The sequence below is a fragment of the Rattus norvegicus genome, chromosome 7, assembly GCF_021556685.1.
Source record: "Rattus norvegicus strain SHRSP/BbbUtx chromosome 7, alternate assembly SHRSP_T2T, whole genome shotgun sequence".
Taxonomy (NCBI): domain Eukaryota; kingdom Metazoa; phylum Chordata; class Mammalia; order Rodentia; family Muridae; genus Rattus; species Rattus norvegicus.
The window spans coordinates 137,440,014-137,461,772 of NC_141540.1; the positions used below are offsets into that span (position 1 = coordinate 137,440,014).

At 44.7% G+C, this 21,759-nt stretch overlaps 1 non-coding gene across 1 annotated transcript; it reads left to right on the forward strand.

The window, feature by feature from the left end:
- The first annotated feature begins 13,872 nt into the window (after window positions 1–13,872).
- LOC120093902 (U6 spliceosomal RNA) lies at window positions 13,873–13,980 on the forward strand. The gene has a single exon (XR_015626277.1). It is a non-coding gene; the product is annotated as a U6 spliceosomal RNA (small nuclear RNA).
- The last annotated feature ends 7,779 nt before the right edge of the window (window positions 13,981–21,759 follow it).

Here is a 21,759-nt window from a genome sequence, read left to right on the forward strand (position 1 = left end):
CAAGACTTCCTACTTTCGGTGCGGCTGTGGAAAATGAGTTAGTGTACGTAGTGTCCGCAGACGTACCATACAGGAAGACCGTGCAATCCTAGCCGCCACCTCCACCATCAGTCATAGAGGCAGGAGCTCCTTCAGCTCAGCCCTCAGACAGGCACTGACATGCTGGGACACATTTACACATGCGAGCCTCCCCCCTACTTCCTAACTAGTCCAAGCACCCAGTTCCTTCCCTGGGAAGATCTGCCATGTACTTCCCGCTGGCTTGAATCCCTTCTTTCTGTTTGTCTCCCTAAGAGACAGAGCCAATCTACAGGCAAAATGAGAAAGAGAAGGACTGTCTCAGCCACCTCACAGAAAGGATTCTGTGGTCTCCTGGGTCTTCCTTCAACCTCCCCTAGCCTCCACAGCGACCTCTCCCAGTCCAGGTGCTGATCTTCAATGAATAGCAACAATGAATCATTGCTCGACCAATTAAAGTATTTGCTGAACTCTTTGGGAATGAAGCTCGCAGGGAACCTTACTTTTTTTTTTCTTGAGCGGGAGCAGAGCCTGATGTGTTGCTCCCCTACCCCTCTAGATCTCCCTTCTCAGTGTCTGTCCTGTGGCAGTGAGAGCTGCAGTAGCCCAACACCCTTCTCTTCCCTGCTTCCTCTCCATTAGGACATGAGCAAACTCTCTTAACAAACTTCGGCAAACAGTATCTCTTTTCTTTTCTTTCTTTTGGTTTAGATTTTTCCTCCCCTTGGTGCTAGGGATGGAACTGAACCGTCACACACATTAAGCAGTTGCTCTACCACAGAGCTTCACTCCCAGCCCGATAGAAAATGTTCTCATGGGGCATCTAGCTGGTCTCTGCCACCTCTGTCCCCACAGAACCTTTCAGTTCTAGTTGTGGAGGAGTCCAGCTCGAGGGCATATGAAAAAGAGGCTGAAAACTGGGTTTAAGTGAGAGAGGATCTGAGCCTCTAGGAGGCTGGATGAGGTCCTTGTGTGACCGGGCAGGACACTGCCGAGGGTCCTTGATCTGTATTCTGGCTGAGGCCATTTCAGATGTAACTAGAATTTGATCTCCTTCATGGAGAATCCCATGGAAAATTACCCAACTCTATTCCAGGAACCCAAGATCAAGATTTCCCAACTAACTTATCTTAGCTTTTGTTAAACCGACTGCGTGTACAGACCTTCCTCTGCAGATGCTGATTAAGACACCAAGATGTGGTTTTTACCTTTAAAGTCCCTTAGTCAAAATCAGTGGGTCTCAACCTGTGGGTTAAGACCCTTTGAGGTTGAACGGCTGTTTCACAGGGGTTGCATATCAGATATTTTCATTATGATTCATAAGAGTAGCAAAATTAGTTATGAAGTATCAATGAAAATAATTTTATGGTCAGGGGTCACCACCACATGAGGAACTGTATTAAAGGGTCACAGCATTAGGAATGTTGAGAGCCACTGGTCTAGATGTTTGGGGCTACTCCTAGGTGCTGAACACCTGAGTCTCTGACAACTGAAATAAAGCCTTGGAATCAGCCATAAATAGTATGCGAGTGGTCACCTCAGGTAGGTTTTCTGTGACAATTGCAATTGATTCTATGAAAATGTATCAAGAATGCACAGTGACTGTCTCTACTCGCCACTTCTCCACCTGTAAGTAGGAATATAATGTCTTTTGACAAACTGCTGTAAAGAAGAAAGAGAAAATCCTGGGGGTGGAGCTGCACTCCAAGTAAACACAGCACTCGGGAGCTAGAGACAGGAGGATCATGAGTTCGAGGTTAGTCTAGGCAACAGAGTGAGACCTTGTCTCACCAAAATAAAAACCAAAGGGGAATCAAATGAACTTAGACTGGAGGTGGCCCATGGGAAACACTCAACAGGCCACAAAGGTGGCTGTAATTATCAGAGGGACTGTGAGAACAGAGGCGCAGGAGAGAGCTGGGAAGCTTCTCTCTGTGATAAGAGTAGCACCACACGTCTGCTGCTCATGGAGTGCTGGACAAACTCTTAAGAGCTTTACAGAAAGCAACACCTGAGTCCTCACAGCCACCACAGGAGGTAGGGCACTGTCAGCCTGGGGCTAAGGACAAGACTGAGGAAAGGCCAGTGACTTGCTCAAGACGCCACAGACAGAATCAAACTTCTAATGTGACTTCAGCTCTCCTGTTCTCTACAGCCATGTGTCACGGGATGTTCCAAGGAACACAGAGATGCATTTGGAGAAAAACAGATCAGAACGGGCAGATAGGAAACTGATGTTATCTGGGAAGGAGATGTGTAAGCAGACAGCCCCGGATGAATAGAAAAATGCCCAGAAGAGCTGCGTCATTGCCATAGAAAAAGTCGTTTGTGTTCAGCTGAATGGATGTTTAAGGTCTGCTCAAAATCTCTCAGGTCAATTGGAGCTATTCTTTTTGAAAAGTAGGATGGCGTATGTTCTTTGGACATGGAGAAGGCTGAGAACCAGCCACTCCACTGGCGCTGTGTCCAGTGATTAGTTCTGTCAATGAGCTACTCAGTCGAGTAGCACGAGTTTAAGAGTCTAAGTACCTTTCCTTACACCCCATTTAATCCACGCTGGCTTTTACCTTCCTGCACAGGTGGCCTGCTTCCCCTTTCCTGAGCTGAATTCTCACAGAAGCCAGTAAGTGTTAGGTGGCCAGGGAAAGCCTCTGGAGCACAGGAGACAGGACAGAAAGTCAGATGGTGCCTGTCATTAGTATCAGAAACCTCCAAGGAAATGGTTCTGAGGCTTTGGGGTTGTACAGAAGAATTATTAAGAAACATTAAGAAACCTTGTTGACAGTATAGCCAAGAGAGTGGTAAGCTTCACGGGATGGCAATTGAAAATAAAGTAGGAAGCTTGTGCATCAGTATGATTGTCAAAGGTCAGAGTTCCAGATGTGCACAAATATAAAAATCTCACATGTTTTAAAGACCAGGAGAGACAGAAGGGAGAGGAGAGGAGAGGGAAGATTTTTTCTTTTTTCTTCTCTACTTAGTTTTGTAATGGGGAAAATGCCAGACTATGTCTTTAAAAAGACAATTGACATTCAGGGTTTCTATTTCTCCTGATAGGTGTTTGAATCTGAATTAAAGGCGCAGTCCCGGCTCAGTCTCTCTGGTGGTGGTGTTCACGCCTAGATTTTTCTGCAGGGTCCTTTTTACCTGGTGTGGTGGCAGGGAAGACCTGTAGGGAAGAGGGAAGATCAGTTACAATGTAGCAACAGTCGGTAGAGCTGCTGTAAGGTGGGAACAAAGACCTTCAGGGAAGAAGAGTTACAATGTAGCGATAGGGAAGAAGAGTTACAATGTAGCGATAGTCGGTAGACAGGCTCCGCCTGGAAGGAAAAAGGCTGAGGACAGGAGACATCTTCCCAGAAGTTTTGCTCTTTGACTTTTCTCAGGGATGCTTGTTACAGGACCCAGCCAGCTGCACCTTGCAGCTTCTTCCAGATGTGTGAGTGTGGAATGCTCACTCTATGGTCCTTCTGTGGGGCGTGTAAACCAGTAAATACGGTAATGTAAAACAAAACAAAACAAAACTAGTAGAGCTGTGGCTTCCCTGACCTTGCAGGAAACAAGTTCTAGAAAGTTAAAGGTCTACTTTTCACAAACTGGAAAGAAGGAGGAAGCCAGTGCATAGGCAACAGGCACCCTGCAGCTGTAGTGAAAGACACCGGTGGGGGTTACCACTGTTTCTCTACTTAAACCCTAGAGGCTTTGAAGCTTAACTCTGTTACTCTCAAAAATGTACAGAATGTTTTATTGTTTACACTATTTTCAAATTCAGGAAGCAGGATGGCCAAGAAGCAAGTGGTCAAGAGCACTTGCTTCTCTTTCAGAGGACCTGTGTTCAATTCCCAGCACCCACATGGTAGCTCACAGCCATCTGTAACTCCAGTTTCAGGGGATCTAAGCCCTTCTTCGGTTCTCCCTGGGTATTGCACATACATGATGCACTAAACATGGTGCCCACAAAATACCCATACACATAATGTAAAATTGAACAATTGTAAAATTGAGGAAACACTGTTACAATATTCATAAAGAATGTTTTAGGGGCTGGAGAGACGGTTCAGTGATTAAGAGGTTCTGAGTTCAAATCCCAACAACCACATGGTGGCTCACAAACATCTGTAATGAGATCTGATGCCCTCTTCTGGTGTGTCTGAAGACAGCTACCGTGTATTTATAGATGGTAAATAAATAAATCTTTTTAAAAAAGAGAATGTTTTAGTATAAGGAAATTAACCATCATTTTAAAACCCAACTATTTTCAGTTTAAGGACTTAAAGTACTTAAGATTCCATTTAAGAACAATTTAATTTTATAAAGAAAATTTGGTGGAAAATCTTTCTAAAATTCTAATTTTCTCAGGCAGCTGTCATCGTTTTATTTATTTATTCAGTCCCAGACTCCTTTTCATTGGAAGAAACATCTTTTGAAGAAAACGTAAATTGTAGTAAGAGGTAATAATTTCTTGACCTGGGTCCATTTCAATTTTCCATTAAATATCATGTTAAATAAGAGAGAAAGTTTGGAATAATGGTTAAAAGCCCAGGCTAGGGAGCAGGCTAGGAGCTCCATTACAGAGTTGCTATAAAGAATGGAAAGTCAGGGGTTGGTGAGATGGCGCAGAGGTTAAGAACACTGGCTGCTCTTCCAGAGGTTCTGAGTTCAAATCCCAGCAACCATATGGTGGCTCACAACCATCTGTAATGGGATCTGGTGCCCTCTTCTGGTATGTAAGTGTACATGCAGGCAAAACTCTGTATACGTAATAAATATATAAGGAGGCAGAAGATGTCATGGCCTCATTCACCGCTGTCTGAACCTTCAATATGCTCCAAAATCACCAACCTGTGGCCAGATGTGATATGGTAGAAGCTTTAGAAAATGGGATCCACAGGAAGGAAGTCAGCTCACTGGAGACATTTCCTGGAAGGAGATTTCGGAGTCTGGCACACTTGTCTCTTTCCCTCCCCTTCCCTCTTTTTCCCTCCCTCCCCCCTTTCTCTCCTTCCTGGCTGTCACAGATACTTGACCCATGGTGTTCCCATGAGGTCACAGTGACTTGGCCCAAAGCAACAGAGTCAAGCAACCATGGACTGAATGAACCCCTGAAACCACGAGCCAAGACAAACCTTTCCTCTTTATAAGTAAAATGTCCATATTGGGTATTTTGTTACAGTGACAAAAGTTTGGCTAATATAAGCATAAAGGGACAGTGCTTTAAGAGAGATACGGGTGGTCTCTCCTTCTTGGGGTTATTGTGAGAGACAGTCTATAGAATGGAGAAAAAATTGTGAATTATATGTCAGATGGGAACTTAGTATTTAGATAGGAAAGAACTTAAAATACACACACACACACAGCATAAACATGCCCAGCGCGCGTGTGTGCGCCTGCACACACACACACACACACACACACACACACACACACACACACACACAAATAAAAGCATCTAATGAACAGATGGGCTATGCATTGAATGGACATTAGCAAAAGATCTATGAATAGCCCAGAATTTATTGGAAAAGTGTTGAACATTGGCCATTATAAGTGGCCAATAAATAAAGTAATAAGTATTAGCCTGGTTTTAAAGTTACGTCTCACCCTACTCAGAATGGTTATGATCAGAAAACAAATTACAAGCTGGAGAGACAATCAATGGTGGCTGCTTTTCCAGAGGACCTGGATTTGATTCCCAGAACACACATGGCTGCTCATAACCTTAACTCTGGTTCCAGGGGAACTGTGCCCTCTTCTGGCCTCCACAGGCACTGCATGTATATGGTACAAAGATATGCACACAGGCAAAGCACCCACAAAGAAAAAAAATAATAAAAATTTTGAATGAAACAAATAACAACAAATAGCCATGACAATATGAGAAAAGAGGAACTCGTAATCCTTGAGATTGGGAATATAAAACTCCACTATGGAAGTCAGTGTGGAGATTTCTCAGAAAATTAAAAATATGGGTCTGGAGGGATGGCTCTGGGCTTAAGAACACTTGTTGGTCTTCCAGAAGACCTGGGCTAGGAACCTAACATCTCTACTGGGAAGCTCACTCCAGCTTTAACTCCAGCTCCAGGGAACCCAAGCCCTCTTCTGGCCTCCACAGGTTACGATTTACACTCATGCAATACATAAAAATACATACTCTGCACACACACGCACTCACACAAACACACACACTCTCTCTCTCACACACACAGTATGTACACACACAAGTAAAACTAAAAGTTAAAAAAAATTTAAGGACAGGGCTGGGGAGATGGCTCAGTAGTTAAGACCATTGGCTGTTCTTACAGAGGTCATGAGTTCAATTCCCAGCAACCACCTGGTGGCTCACAACCATCTGTAATGGGACCGATGCCCTCTTCTGGTCTGTTTGAAAACAGCTATGGTGTACTCACATAAGATAAATAAATAAATAAATAAATAAATAAATAAATAAATAAATCTTTAAAAAAAGGAGGTCGGGGTTGGGGATTTAGCTCAGTGGTAGAGCGCTTGCCTAGCAAGCGCAAGGCCCTGGGTTCGGTCCCCAGCTCCGAAAAAAAGAACCAAAAAAAAAAAAAAAAAAAAAGGAGGTCATGTTGGGGATTTAGCTCAGCGGTAGAGCGCATGCCTAGCAAGCACAAGGCCCTGGGTTCGGTCCCCAGCTCCCGGAAAAAAAAAAAAAAAAAAAAAAAAGGAGGCCATGAATTCCACAGGGTCAACAACTCCACAGGTAGATCAACAGAGTCAACTAACCTGGATTCTTGGGACTCTCATACGCAGGTTGGACCTAGGCCTCCCTGCTCGCCTGCAGCTTCGCCTTCATGTGGGTCCTGAACACTAGAGTGAGGGCTGTCGCCTGCATGTGGCATATCTTCTACTAGCTGGGCTGCCTCATCTGGCCTGTGGGCGAGGACGTACCTAGCCTCATGAAAGACTGGATGTGCCAGGATGGGGGTTTACCCAAAGGGGCCTCACCCACTCAGAGGAAGGGGGAGGGGAATGTGGAAGGATTGTAGGAGGGGGTGACCGGGAGGAGAGCTAGAGAGCAGGATGTAAAGTGAATAAACAAAGAATAATAATAATTTTAAATTAATAAGTATGTAAAAGAAAATGTGCACATCTACACAAAGGAATCTTATACAACTGTGAAGAAAAGTGATGTCATGAAATTTGCAGGACACTAGATGCAACTGAAAAACATTACACTCCAGGAAATAAGACTCAGACAAATACAACATAATTTCTCTTATACGCAGGACCTGAAATTTTTAATAAAGTATGTATGTGTGTATACAAATGAGTATGTTTATGAGTGTACATTATTAAACTAGACAGGGGATCATGGGAAAAGAAGGAGAAAAGTGACAGTAATAGAACACAAATGATAGGAAAGTATTTGGGGGAAGGAAGAGAGCTAGCGACACAATGTATAATGTAGTAAAAAGTCACCATGAAACTCGTTACTTTGTATGTTAACTTGAAATAGTAGTTTTGCACACTGTTTAAGGGAAGCCTGTCTTTACTTCTTATAGAGCAAAGCCTCAAGGGTTGTTACGTGGGGTTAGGAAGCACTGCCCCCTAGAGGTCATCTACATGATCTAAGCAGACCGGCTTCCTAATCACACTAGAAAGAGAGCTCATAGAAGATGCCAACGTGTATTTTCTGACTTGAGGCGATACAAGAATTCAGTTGGAATGCACTAGATAATTTGTCATGTAAAAGGATCTTACATTCGAGCTGGATCTAGCCTGAAAACTTCCTTCCTGCGTTTTAGTTTTCCTTGGTACCAGAAAATACTATGCAAGCTACCAAGGGTGGGGAGAAATTAATAGTCCTACCAGCTGCAACATCTATGAACCACACAATGAGCAGCAGAACGAGATACGGGTAAAGGCTCCATAAGTGTCGCTTACATGCCGGTGGTAACCAGGAGCTGCCTAGCTGGGCTGAATAAGGTCTTCTTTCTTAACAGGAGGGAAATCATGTCTGATACTGAAAACCTAGCCAGCTTCCCAGAGCTAGTAAGCCCAGGGACCTTAGGAGAAAACTCTGCTATTGCCATTTTGCCAGACAATTCCTTATTACATCGTAAATCTCATCCTTATACCCACAGATACAATGTAGCCGTCAGCCCTCATCAGTGAAGCCCCTTTTCACTGTAAATGGTGACCATCCCAGAAAACCGCAGCTGAATACAAAACAGCCCCAGTGGAAAATCCACATCAGAGCTCCTGCATCTATCGCTTAGGAAACACCGAAGAAGAATGTATGGAAAGAGTCAGAACCCTGGGAAGTCGGCTGTGAAACAGTCTGTCTTAGAAAGACTACAACCAAAACCAGCACAGCGGCAGTTATCAATGGACCTGAACGAGGAAAGTTGCACAGGGCGCCCCCTAGTGAAGAATCACAGGCAGCAATAACGGCTGAGAAAGACAGAATTAGCCTCTGGGGAAGAGTGCCTTAGTCGGTTGTCTAATGCCGAGTGATCAGCACCGAAACCATTCACATGAAAACAATAAAAATGGACCCAACAGGTTGTGTCTATATACCTGTGTATACATATACACATATGTACATGTGTGTAACAATAATAAAGAGAGGCTAGCTATTTGAGAGTGGGAGAGACATAGGAGGGGTTGGAGGAAGGAAAAAGAAAGGGGAAAGTGGTGTAATTTTATTTTAATTGAAAAAAATGTAAAGAAGTAAAAAAATGGATTCTCCAGTGTGCAAAAAGTTTTAATGGTAAAAGAGAGTCTCTCATGAAAAGGAAGGAAGGAAGGAGAGAAAGAAAGAAAGAAAGAAAGAAAGAAGGAAAAAAGTTTGAAGAAAATTTCTTCTTGATTAAAGATGTAATCTAGGGGTTGGGGATTTAGCTCAGTGGTAAAGCGCTTGCCTAGCAAGCGCAAGGCCCTGGGTTCGGTCCTCAGCTCCGGAAAAAAAAAAAAAAGATGTAATCTAATGAAAGGCTCAAGAGTGGAAGAAGCCAGCATTTTCCTGGATTATTAAGAAGAAAAGAAGGTGCTAATGGAGTAGAAGACCTTGATGGTGTGGGGTAGGACTCGTCTGTGGAAGCCCTTTTCTAAAAGAGCTGCTTGGAAAAGCAGAGGAGCCCAGCCTACTGAGAATGAGGAGAGGACCTAGAGCAGGTGGTGGTCGGTCAGTGGGCAGCAGAGTGATGGACCAGGAATGGTGGAAGTGAAAGCCATGGAGGTGAGGAAGCCGGACCCAAGCACCTCTGATGACATGGGAGCCAGTGGGTTGGCCCCTTGCCCCCTGCTTTCTTCCTCTGAATTCCTGCTCCCGATCTACTGTGGACTTGGGAACCAGATCTGTAACACAGAGGAAGGTTCTAGAAAGATGAGAATAGGAAGCACTAGGAATCTGTCTCCTGGTTCAGACAACCGGCCGCATGGCAGAATCGTTTGGAGCCAGGCTTGGGCAGAAATTTGCAGATAGCTTTGCTGACTCTCAGTTCTAACATAGCAGCAGTTTTACCCCCACCCCACCCCTTAGCTTCTGGCGGGGCAGTTGTGTTTTTACTCCCAAAGGAGTGTACGCACATTGGGGGAGAGGGTGAGGAGAGGCAAATTAATAGCGATAATAAATTAACAAACTGGTATTGGGATGTCCTCGGTGACGGCTGTCCTTCCCCACAGAGGCACAAGGAAGCGGGCAGGCTTGATGGTGCACCTCGTTTCCTTGCTGTAAGTCTCCCCACTTTTGGCTGAAGGAACTTCTAGAACGTTAAAGAGCCCAGGACTTTTTCCCCTCCCTTTGTTTTTCCCTTCTTCTTTTGGGATCTGACACTGAAGACTAGACATTCTTTTTTTTTTTTTTTTTTTTTTTTTTTTTGTTCTTTTTTTTGGAGCTGGGGACCGAACCCAGGGCCTTGCGCTTCCTAGGTAAGCGCTCTACCACTGAGCTAAATCCCCAGCCCCAAGACTAGACATTCTAATGGGGAAGTTAGGAAGTCCGAGTGTCCAGGGGAGGATGAATGCTCAGAAGAAAACCTAGGAAGGCTTTACACTTGCACCCAGAGCAGTGCTCAGCACAGAAGCAGCCACTGCAATCAAAGCAATGAAACAATGAGCCGGGCTGGAGAGATGGCTCAGTGGTTAAGAGCACTGACTGCTCTTCCAGAGGTCCTGAGTTCAAATCCCACAACCACATGGTGGCTCACAACCATCTGTAATGAGATCCGATGCCCTCTTCTGGTGTGTCTGAAGACAGCTACAGTGTACTTATATATAATAAATAAATAAATCTTTAAAGCCAAGGAGGCAAAAAATGAAAGCCCTGAAGGAAGGAGGGTGTGCCATTATCACACCGTCGGGCTGAAATCCTAGATTCCAACACTTAATGAGAACTGATCATTCATGGTCCGTCACCTGGGTGTGACTGCACGCTCGTGATCCCAGTACTTGGGAGGCCGAGTCAGGATGGCAGGATTTCAAAATCACTCTCTGGTGTGGTAAGTTCCAGGCCAACCTGGGCCTCACAAGACTGTTTCAAAACAAAAACAAACAGAAAACTCATCCAAAGCAGAGTGGGGTGGGGGGTGAGGAATCAACCAAAAAAAAGTGTCTCTGAAAACCACTTAGTGGTCGATCTTCAAGACTCAGACTTTAAAACCCGTGCCGTATAGGCAGGCAGGCCCCTTATAGGTCGGACTAAGAGCAAGAACATGCGGAGCAGCACAGACAAAAACACGCGCCAGAACTAACAGCAAAGCAGAGACATTAGTAAGGAGCTAGAAATTCAAAAATAAACTCCGGAGCAGAAAAACACAATAAAGAAAAATTTTATGGGGTTGGGGATTTAGCTCAGTGGTAGAGCGCTTGCCTAGGAAGCGCAAGGCCCTGGGTTCGGTCCCCAGCTCCGAAAAAAAAGAAAAAAAAAAAAAAGAACCAAAGAAAAATTTTATTTAAAAAAATAAATCACGGGGTTGGGGATTTAGCTCAGTGGTAGAGCGCTTGCCTAGCAAGCACAAGGCCCTGGGTTTGGTCCCCAGCTCCGAAAAAGAAAAGAAAAAATAAATAAATAAATAAATAAATAAATAAATAAATAAATAAATAAATCAATCAATCACAAGAGGAATCAAACACATGTTTGGGCAAGCGGAAGAAAGCATTGGAGAACTTGAAGGGAGGACAAGGAAAATTGTTGATACCTGAGCTTAGAAAGGGAAGGTTGAAGAAACCCCTAATGAGGGTTGGAAATAAAATCTGGAGGCAAATAAAACCGTGACCACATGGAGAGCACAAAGACACAGCTGAGTAAGTCGGCAGGGCAGCCGTACGTCTGCAAAAGCCGTGTGCTTGGTTAGTGCAGCACGCGCACGGAGCCAGAAAGGCTCGGTTTCTATCCCAAGGTGAAAAAGCTTATGTAGGTTTCGGATTTTTTGTTTTTCGTTTTTTGTTTTTGGTTTTGTTTTGTTTTGTTTTGTTTTGCAGCTAACTAGTTTTTTTGTTTTTTGGGCTTTTGTTTGTTTGTTTGTTTGTTTTAAAAAAACAAAAAACCCGAGAAAAGGAGATGAAGGAAATAAAGGAAGGGATTGGCTGCTCCCAGTCACTCCTGGCCAACAAACTTCAGTAATGGGTGGGGACACAGCAAAGCCATCGTAGACAATAAGGCTGACAGGGTGGGAGAGGCAAAAATAGTATACGACATCACATTCCTGGGGTCCTTCTTTGATATAAAAGATTTAGATTCCTCGTAAGTATGTCCCCCAGCTATTCCCTCTTTATCACACCAGCAAACTCTTCTTCCAACTTTACCAGTAATTTGGGAATAAAATCATTTTGGTCTCTTTAAGAGTAGGTCATTTTGGGGTTGGGGATTTAGCTCAGTGGTAGAGCGCTTGCCTAGCAAGCGCAAGGCCCTGGGTTCGGTCCCCAGCTCCGGAAAAAAGAAAAAAAAAGACTGTTTCTGTAAGGCTCTGGGCTGAGTCCAGAACACGGGTGATTATGTCCCATCCTGTAGAATCCTGATTCCAACTGTTACGGGCAAGGATATTAAAATGACGTCACTTTCCCCTTCTGGTACCTGGACCGTCGTGCCATGAGATTGATCGTAAAGGGGTCTTCTATTCCTGAATTTTCTGCTAGTTCGTTAGGGAGGTCATTGGACCTGGGAGAGCTTCCATAATGGCCCCATCATGGATAAAGGCACAACGTTGCCCTCCCAACATTACACACATTCCACATTTCTCATCTCAAATTGTAACTCACATTAACCCACTCTCCCAAGCCATTTTTTTTGCCCATGGGGCTAGGTTGCTCAGAAATCCCTCAGGATTCCTTTCACAGCATCCCAAGCATAGTTAAGAAACCTTTTTGTGAAAAATATAGATAATTCAGTATACATTTCTTAAAATAGTAACCACTCAAACAAGGTCTGTTTAAAACCAGCCGCTATTTGGTTTCCGACTTTGAGTCCATTCAGGACCTTCTGGGGTGCTCTTACAGTATCTATGTGTATGTATGGTGATCCAGTGAGCCTCCTGGAGTCAGTCGCTCTCCTGAGTTGGGGTGGAATGTTTATATGCCTAGTGAAAAGGATAGTTCACTGGATTAAAGCACAAACCATGCTCCAATCTTCAGGCAAGACTTCAGAGAAGGGCCCTCCACAACACCTCCAGATGTCTGCTCCTGTGACCACCAGGGTTAGCTGTTAGCCGTCACACCAGATGACTGTCCTTCTCTGCACTCAGTCTCAATGTCCACTGGGTGAGTTGCTCTCCCCACCTAGGGAGAGGCTGAGAAGTAGTTAGGCCTGGGAGAGGATGATTCTGTCAGGCAGAACGGTATGGCCAAGCCCGAGGCGTCTTGGTCTTGGAAGAGAGACCATGAGGTACATGCCGTTCCAGTAGTCCCATTCCAGTGGAAAGAGAACTATGCGAGTCTTGAGTCTCCATACTCACGTGCATAACAGTAGCTTTGTTGACTGAGTGGAGGGACTGTGTTACCCTTTCAGCCACTTATCTGTCTCCATACCCTGTCTCCTCGGGTCTATTCCAGGTCTTTAATTATAGTAATTGTCACCTAGGTGGGGTCGTTCCTAAAAGGCTTGGAAACATTTACTGATAAGGGGAGGAGGGAGGAGCCAGAAGTAGAAAAGGAGCTGGGGACAAGATAAGATCATTGATCATCTCCCTGTTCACCAAGTCCTGCCCTTTGCTACCAATAAGACTCCGTCTGCTTTTCCAAACATGTGGACCACTCTAAAGGTGCATTTGAAATCAGATAGATCGTTTCTTCCTTTCCTTTCAGGCGTTTTAGGGCTTGGATAAGAGTGAATGATTCACACTTGCGCTGACCATTATTGGGTAATTTCCGTGATTCACAGACAACTGAGTCTCCATCCACCATAGGGCGGCCGTTATAACTCCTTTCCTTGCTTACTCAGGAGGACCCAGCTATGAAGAGCTGGAGTCCTTCCTGGAATAGAGCTTTTCCAAGATCAGGTTGGACTAGGGTCTGATGTGCCATCACCTCTCAGCAGTAATGTTCCAAGGGACTGGCTCCCCACAGGGACTTCACAGGACTGAGGGAACTGATGGCTGTAAAAAATCAGGCCATCTTTTCCACAAGGACAGCATCAGATCTGAGAACTCGGCAGCAAGCTGCCATTTTTCTGCCCTCTGGTTGAATCTCACAGTGGAGTGGCCTGGTAGGGGACGGTAAATGTCAGGGAACCCCAAAAGTCAAATTTCTGTTTTCTTTGCTTCACAAGATGATGGCTGTCACTGACTGGGTACATTCAGGCCATCTTCTCATGACAGGGTCTAGGAGTTTAGACAGGAAAATTACAGGGTGCCTTTCCTCCATCCCATGTTGCTGAATTAAGATCTCAGAGTCATGCTCACTTTGGCAACACATATACTAAAACTTGGAAGGATAAAGAGAAGATTAGCATGGCCCCTGTGTAAGGATGACACACAAATTTGTGAATCGTTCCTTATTTTTTCCAAGGCCCTGTCACATAGGACTGACTGCTCAGTCTGGCCCCAGTCTGCACCTAATCCTGTAGAGACTTGATGCACCAAGGAGGAGGGGGAAGAAATGAGCTCTCTCAGAGGCAAAGGGGATGGGGGATGGGGTGAAGAATTCTGGAAGGGGGAGACCAAGAGGGGAGCAACGTTTGGGATGCAAATAAATATAATAATTAATTTTTTTTGGTTCTTTTTTTCGGAGCTGGAAACCGAACCCAGGGCCTTGCGCTTCCTAGGCAAGCGCTCTACCACTGAGCTAAATCCCCAACCCCATAATTAATTTTTAAAACCACTCCCTGTTGACACTCAAAAATAAGGAAAGGTTTTTTCAAGGAGAGGTAGTGGTAGGTAACATTGGGGTTGAAATGAGATCGCTAAAGATCCTGGGCACGCCTGATCACCTCTGAGTGCCATAAGAGACAACTGGGTTTGCTTTCTAATATCGTAAGATAGAAATCCTTAGCTCCAAGGACATAAAAGATATGGAGAGATATCTCGATGCTTAAGAGCATTTACCCTTCTTCCAGAGGACCCAACTTCAGCTCCCAGCATTCACACAGCAGCTTACAACCTTGTGTAACTCCAGCTCTGGTGATCCAATGCCCTTCTCTGGCCTTCAACACTCACACAAACACACCACACAAATACACATAATCTTCTAAAGAGTCTATCCAGAGTCTACAATACTCAACCACTCCCAGAATTTTTCCAAGATCTCCATGTAGAAGGAAGAGGTGAATTCCTAATCCCTTCTACTCCCTCAGGCCTGACCCTCACCTTCCTTTACTGATGAAGTGTTCCCAACAATAAGTTTCATTTTCAATGAATTAAACTTTTAAACTTAAACTTTGTTGATCCAGATAATTAGGGAGAGCAAAGATAGTCCTAGTAAGCTCTTTCTGGGAGGTCTCTAACAGATCACCTGCATATTGGATAAGGTGAACTGGAGTTGGGGGACTCTATCTTTCCTAACAGAATTTGTCCAAATGGGTTGGGAGAAGTCAGTAAGTCCCTGGGGGAAGAAATGTCCATCTATGTTGCTTCTTTCCTGAGGATGTTGCACTCAAGGGCAAAGGGCAGGTCGGTATAAAACCTAGGTTGGATCCAGAGACCTAGATAGCTGGTGGTGACCCATATGAGGTCAATGAACACCCACAGAACTGCGGATTGGGTCTCCATCAGTTGAGCATCTGATTCACTTCCAGCTTCTGTAATGGCCAAGGCAGTAATTGGCATTCCCACGAGCACCTCCTTCCTCTCCCTCTTCTTCCTCCTCCTCTTCCTCTTCTCATCCCCTCCCTCTTCTTCCTCTTCTTTTCATCTTCTCCTCCCTTTTGTTCTTATTCCTCCTCTTCCTCCTCCTCTTCTTCCTCCTTCTCCTCTTCTTCCTCCTAAGCCACCTCCTCCTCTTCCTCTTCCTCTTCCTCTTCCTCTTCCTCCTCCTCCTCCTCCTCTTCCTCCTCCTCTTCCTCCTTCCTGTTTTGGTTTATTGAGAAAAAGGTCTTTCTGTGTAGTCCTGGCTGGCCTCAAATTCACTGAAATCTACCTACCTCTACTCCCAAATGTTGCCATTGAAGGTGTGTGCCACCACACTGGTGCCATGTGTCCATGGCTTTTTCTTACCTTGGTCTGTGCATAAAGTCACCTAGTACATGCTTGCTTGGGCCCTCCTCTACACCGCAGAGAGACTTTCTGTCTCTGGATCATTACTTACCTAGGGAGTACTGACTGCCTATACCATGGACCCAAAGTTACAATTCTTGACTTCTTCCCAGACAGAATTAAAATCCTGGATGGAGCTCCAAATCGTTAGAAATAGAACCTGGGAGGGGTTGGGGATTTAGCTCAATGGTAGAGCGCTTGCCTAGCAAGCGCAAGGCCCTGGGTTTGGTCCCCAGCTCCGAAAAAAAAAAAAAAAGAAAAAAGAAAAAAAAAAGAAATAGAACCTGGGTGCCAGGGACCCCACTACAACATACAAAGAACATAAGTGTACTGTTAGGTTTGGTCAACTTGACCCAAATTAGAGTCACCTGAGAAGAGGGACCCTCAGTGGAGGAAGTGCCTCCATCAGATTAGCCTGCGTGCATGTCTATGGACGGTCTCCTTGATTAATGGTTGATGCGTGAGGGCCCAGCCCACTGTTGTCAGGGCCACTCCTGGGCAGGGGGGTCTTTGGTTGTGTAAGAAAGCAAGCTGAGCAAGCCATATAGCAGCACCCTTCCATGCTTTCTGCTTCAAGCTCCTGTCTTTGATGGACGTAACCTGGAAGATGTAATATCCTCTTTCCTCCCCAGCTTGGTCAGTGTTTATGCAGCAACAGGAGGTGAACTGAAATGTGGGGATAAAGTGACAGTGAGCCCAGAAGGCAGCTCCTGCCTTTGCAATGGGATGGCTGCTTCACTCAGGTAGCAAGCACACTGAGCGGATAAGTGATACATTTTCATCCTGACTGGAGGGTGTGATACATTTTCATCTCAATGTGAGGGATGAAAATGTATCTTTTCCTCTGTGGCTGGCAGCTGATCTCACAATCTTTTAAAGTTGACTAGCTCTTTTTTTAATGGCTCCAAGGAGACGAGGGAGAAGTGGGGGATTGGTTTGGTTGCTCCTAGCCACTTAGTTTTGGGAATGCAGTAGCTGTGTAAGCAGAAAGATGCCATATTTGTGTATGTTTTTACAGGGCTGGTAAGGTTTCAAAATAGCATTACAAAGGTTACATTACAGGAATCAATTTTAGGTTAAAAAAATGTAAATATTTCCTTCACAAGCCAAGCCCAGCCGTCATTCTTCAACAAGGTAGTTGAAGGAATCAAATTAGCAGTGACAAGCACGAGCAGACATGGAGATTCAGTCTGAGTAGTCAGGTTGGAAAGAGGGACAGAGAGATGTACTGACCACTTCCTTCCCTGCCCCAGTTTGGTTTTGGTGTCCTGATGTGGGGTTTCGGCTGAAATAGAAGGCAAGAAGTATTCGAAGTTAGGAGGTTACAATCAGGATGTGCTCCCATCCACCACACTGCCTCATTCCACTCTCTTCTTCAAGGCCATCAGATAAGGCGCAAGTATTTCCTGCAGGCTGGTTCACTGGCTGCCTGGGCCCGGGGCCTTGTCTGAGATTCCCTGTGAAATTCCAGTTTCTTGGAGTCCATTCTTTCAATGGCCAAAGGGTGGGTCCAAGAATTTCTTCAGAATATCTTCCTTAGGGGTGGTTACAGAGCTTCTGGGCCACCATCAAAGAGGCTGGTGTAAGCATTACTAGGGTATCAGAAGGAGCACAGAAAAAGGGACAGAAAAAATACGTGAGGGGCTGGAGAGATGGGTCAGCGGTTAAGCACTGTTTTCTCTTCCCGGGTTCAATTCCCAGCACCCAGTTGGCAGCTCACACCTGTGTGTAACTCCAAAATCTGACACCCTCACACATCTGTGTGTGAAGGCAAAACAGTTCAGATTAAAAAAATACATGTTTTACAAAAAGAAAAATACTTGAAAAATAAAACAATGACCTGAGAAATTCCAAATTTAATGAAAGACACCAATGTAAACATCCCAGCAGCAGGTCATCCCTCACACAAGAGGAACTCGAAGAAGCACACCGAGGACAGATTATAATTAAACTGTTACAAGACGAAGACAATGGGCAACTTCGAAATTAACTGAAGGACGATTATTGGTTGAGGGCCAGGACGCCTCACCATTAGAACCCAGAGTAGATGCTGCCAGGTCATACCCATCTACTGCTGTGTCTCCCCTCCCGTCATAGCTGATTCTGTGTGCAGGGCCCAGGCTTCTAGTGACACACCACATATGACAGACTCACAAGCCAAATGGGTCCATATCCCCCACTGCCCCCATCCCTCCCATATCCTCAAGGTCCCTTGAAGTGCAGTCTGCTTTAATGTCCCTCTTGAAACTCAGACCTGAGAACTCACACTCATTAAGAAAATCAGCCTGATTTATAATATCCAGAAGCTGGAAAGAACCCAGATGTCCTTCAATAGAGGAATGGATACAGAAAATGTGGTACATCTACACAATGGAGTACTACCGAGCTATTAAAAACAATGACTTCGTGAAATTCATAGGCAAATGGATGGAACTAAGAAAATATCATCCTGAGTGAGGTAATCCAATCACAAAAGAACACACTTGATATGTACTCACTGATAAGTGGATATTAGCCCGAAAGCCCAGAATACCCAAGGTACAATTTACAGAACGCATGAAGCTCAAAAAGAAGGAAGACCAAAGTGTGGCTGCTTCAGTCCTTCTTGGGGCTGGTAAGATGGTTCAGTGGGTAAAGACATTGGCTGCCAAGCTTGATGAACTAATTTTGATCCCTAGGTCCCACACACTCTTGAAAGGAGTAAAAGCAAGTCTGAAAAGTTGTTCTCTGACCTCCACACATGCATTATGACACACACACACACACACACACACACACACAACACACACACACATACACACACATACACACACTCACATATACACACATACACACACATGCACACAAATAAATAAGTAAATAAAATAATAACACTAAGAAGATAGATAGATAGATAGATAGATAGATAGATAGATAGATAGATAGATAGATAGATAGATGGGAGGCTTTAGAATTAGGCTTGACTAAGGATGATCTGGTCTTAAATTTGAGATCCACAGGTATCTTTGGGAAGTCATGCAACTTTCAAGTCTCAGTTTACTGGTCTGTGGACCACAAGTAAGTTAGCTTTGGGATCCCTGGTGTAGATTTAAAGGAAAATGTACACAGCAGCTGACATCTGGGAGCCAAAACCGTTGTGACACGGAGCTGCTCCAGCAGGGCAGTGAGTGCCCTTCCTAATTCTGATTAATGATGAATCACTATGTCAGCATAGGATAAGCCATTAGCTTTGCAGAGTGGAGAGAGTCCTGCCCCGAGGGTCACTCTATCTATCTGTCTGTCTGTCTGTCTGTCTGTCTATCTATCTATCTATCTATCTATCTATCTATCTATCTATCTATCTATTTATTTATATTAGACAATATCAACAGGATGGGAATTTGTAATGGATTTTTACAAAAGAAACAATGCCTTTTTAAAATTAAATGTGGAAAATACTCGAATTTCACTCAAGTTTACCCTAGTGTCACAAACTGAGTGAGCAGACAGCTTCTCCAAAAGGGTATTTCAAAGGTGTACAAAGTTGGTTTTGTTTTTCTTGTTGTTGTTGTTTGTTTTTAAAAGCCCAGAAATGGGATAATTGAAAGATACAGATACCTTTTTTACATTCAGTGTGCGCTCACGTGCATGCGTGTGTGCGTGTGTGTGTGCGTGTTCCTACATGTAGGTATGGCTGTATGTGTGTCACAGCAGACATGTAGAAATCAGAGGCTGACCTTGGGTACCAGTCTTCACTTTCTAACTTTGGAGAGAAGGTCCCTTTTTCACCTCTGTGGGCGACAGGCTTAACTGGCCTATGAGCTTCTGGGGATTCCTTTGCCTCCGCCCACCCGCATCTCCCATAGGTCCTCCGTCCTTTCCATCTCAGTGGTGAAGCGTCTGAAGCAATGTGTGCTCCCTCAACATGATTAAGGAAAGTGAGAATTCTCTTTACTAAGCCTTACGCTGCTGGGTGGTGTTGTTGCACACTTCTGAACCCAGCACTTAGGAGGCGGAGCAGACGGATCTCTGTGAGTTCGAAGCCAGCCTGGTCTACAGCGTGAGTTCCAGTGCAGCCAGGGCTCCACGCAGAAACCCGGTCTGGTAAAAACCAACGAACCAACCAACCAACTAAAATGAAAGATGTAACTCCCGAACTTAAATTAGTCCCAAAGTAATTTGCTGTTAAAAGGGGGGTGGGGTGGGATGGGAAGGAGAAACGAAAGGGAAATCGGGGAAATCTATGAAGCATGACCACTCTGTGTGGAGGATGATAGCTGTACTTTAGTTCCAAATGAGTGAATTACGTAAATACGTAACAAGCGGAAGTAAAGATAAACAGCAGGTAGCAGACACAGGGACGCAGCAAATGCACAGTAAAACATAGTCAAGACGGCGCTTACGACATCCAGCAGAAATGCTGTGGAAGCCCTGCTTGGACTGTTTTCCTGGAGTTCCTACCAAGGGGTTTCCAGCAAAGACCAGTGTTCTCTTCATAGGTGGCTGTTCACCATTAGCTGTTTGCTCTCTTCTTTCTCCCTGTCATAATCATGGGGACAGAGTGCCCCAGGACAAGGCCTCAAAAATGTAAGATAAACAGGAGTCTGAGACTTGGCCTTGGAGTGAGCTCTCCACAAGCGTAAACAGGAAGTGATATTTATCAGCGTTCTTTATATTACAACTAAAGAAAAATGAAACCCTGTGTGCACGCAAAGCTCTTAAAACGTGCATAGCAACGTTATTTATGAAGGCCACGGTGGAGAAACAAGCCAAATGCCTCCTTTGGACAAAGGAAACAGTGTGTATAGTGTAACAGACTTAAGAGCAAACGAACTAAATACAGACACACGGTCACAGGGAGGAATCTTGAGTACACTCTGCTAAGTGAAATAAGTTCTTCGTGGAATGGGGATGATCTATACTTATTAATGGCTGTACAATGCTGTGCCTACACCAAAACCCGCTGAGCTGAACTCTTGAACCGAATGGTATAAACTATATGTCACAACGCAGCTGTGAACATGGCTATTGGCAGAAGGGACTCACTGGACTCAAATGACAAGATTCCTGAATTTTTTGAGAGTTAAGCTGATAAATGACCCACTCGCCTAGAAACAGAGCACTGTTCAGAACTGGAAACGGCTCTTGCTTGACCCAGCCTACGCTGAGTAAGGGATCCTGCTAAGTAATCTTCCTAAGCCACAATAAAGGCATATTTGCTCTTCCCCTGTCTAATGAAGCCAAGAGAATATCGGGAAAAACAGAGTCTTGCTGAGTGTTTACTCAAGGCTGTGAAAATAAGTGGTCTGAGGAGTCTCCTGAGGAGGAGGAACAGAATGAGAACTTAAGTAACGTACCCTGGGGCTGGAGAGATGGCTCAGTGGTTAAGAGCACTGACTGCTCTTCCAGAGGTCCTGAGTTCAAATCCCAGCAACCACATGGTGGCTCACAACCATCTGTAATGAGATCTGATGCCTTCTTCTGGTGTGTCTGAAGACAGCTACAGTGTACTCATATATAAAACAAATAAATAAATTTAAAAAATTATTTAAAAAAATACTAGTGAGACATAAAAAAATTAAAAAAAAAAAAAAAGAAACATACCCTGCCTCACGGTGACCAGCCTTCCCACAGTTGGCCCGGGATGATCTTAGACATGGTGCCAAGTTTGACTTCTGAAGTAAGCATTTAGAACATTCATGCTGCCCCTGACTCACATGTGTGTAGTCTATCAAGGGCTGGAAGCCTGTCCCTTGTTTCTCAGATGTGGAGAGGGGTTAGATCCAGATCTTCTGGCACATCATGAGATTTTGTCCTAGTTAGGTTTTCTATTGCTATAGCAAAACACCATAACCGAAAGGGAAGTCGAGGAGGAAAGGATTTATTCAGCTTACACTTCCACATCGCTGTTTATCACCAAAGGAAGTCAGGACAGGAACTCACACAAGGCAGGAACCTGGAGGCAGGAGCTGATGCAGAGGCCATGGAGGGGTGCTGCTTACTGGCTTGCTCCCCATGGCTTGCTCAGCCTGCTTTCTTATAGAACCCAAGACCACCAGCCCAGGGATGGCACCACCCACAATGGGCTGGGCCCTCCCACCCTTGATCACTA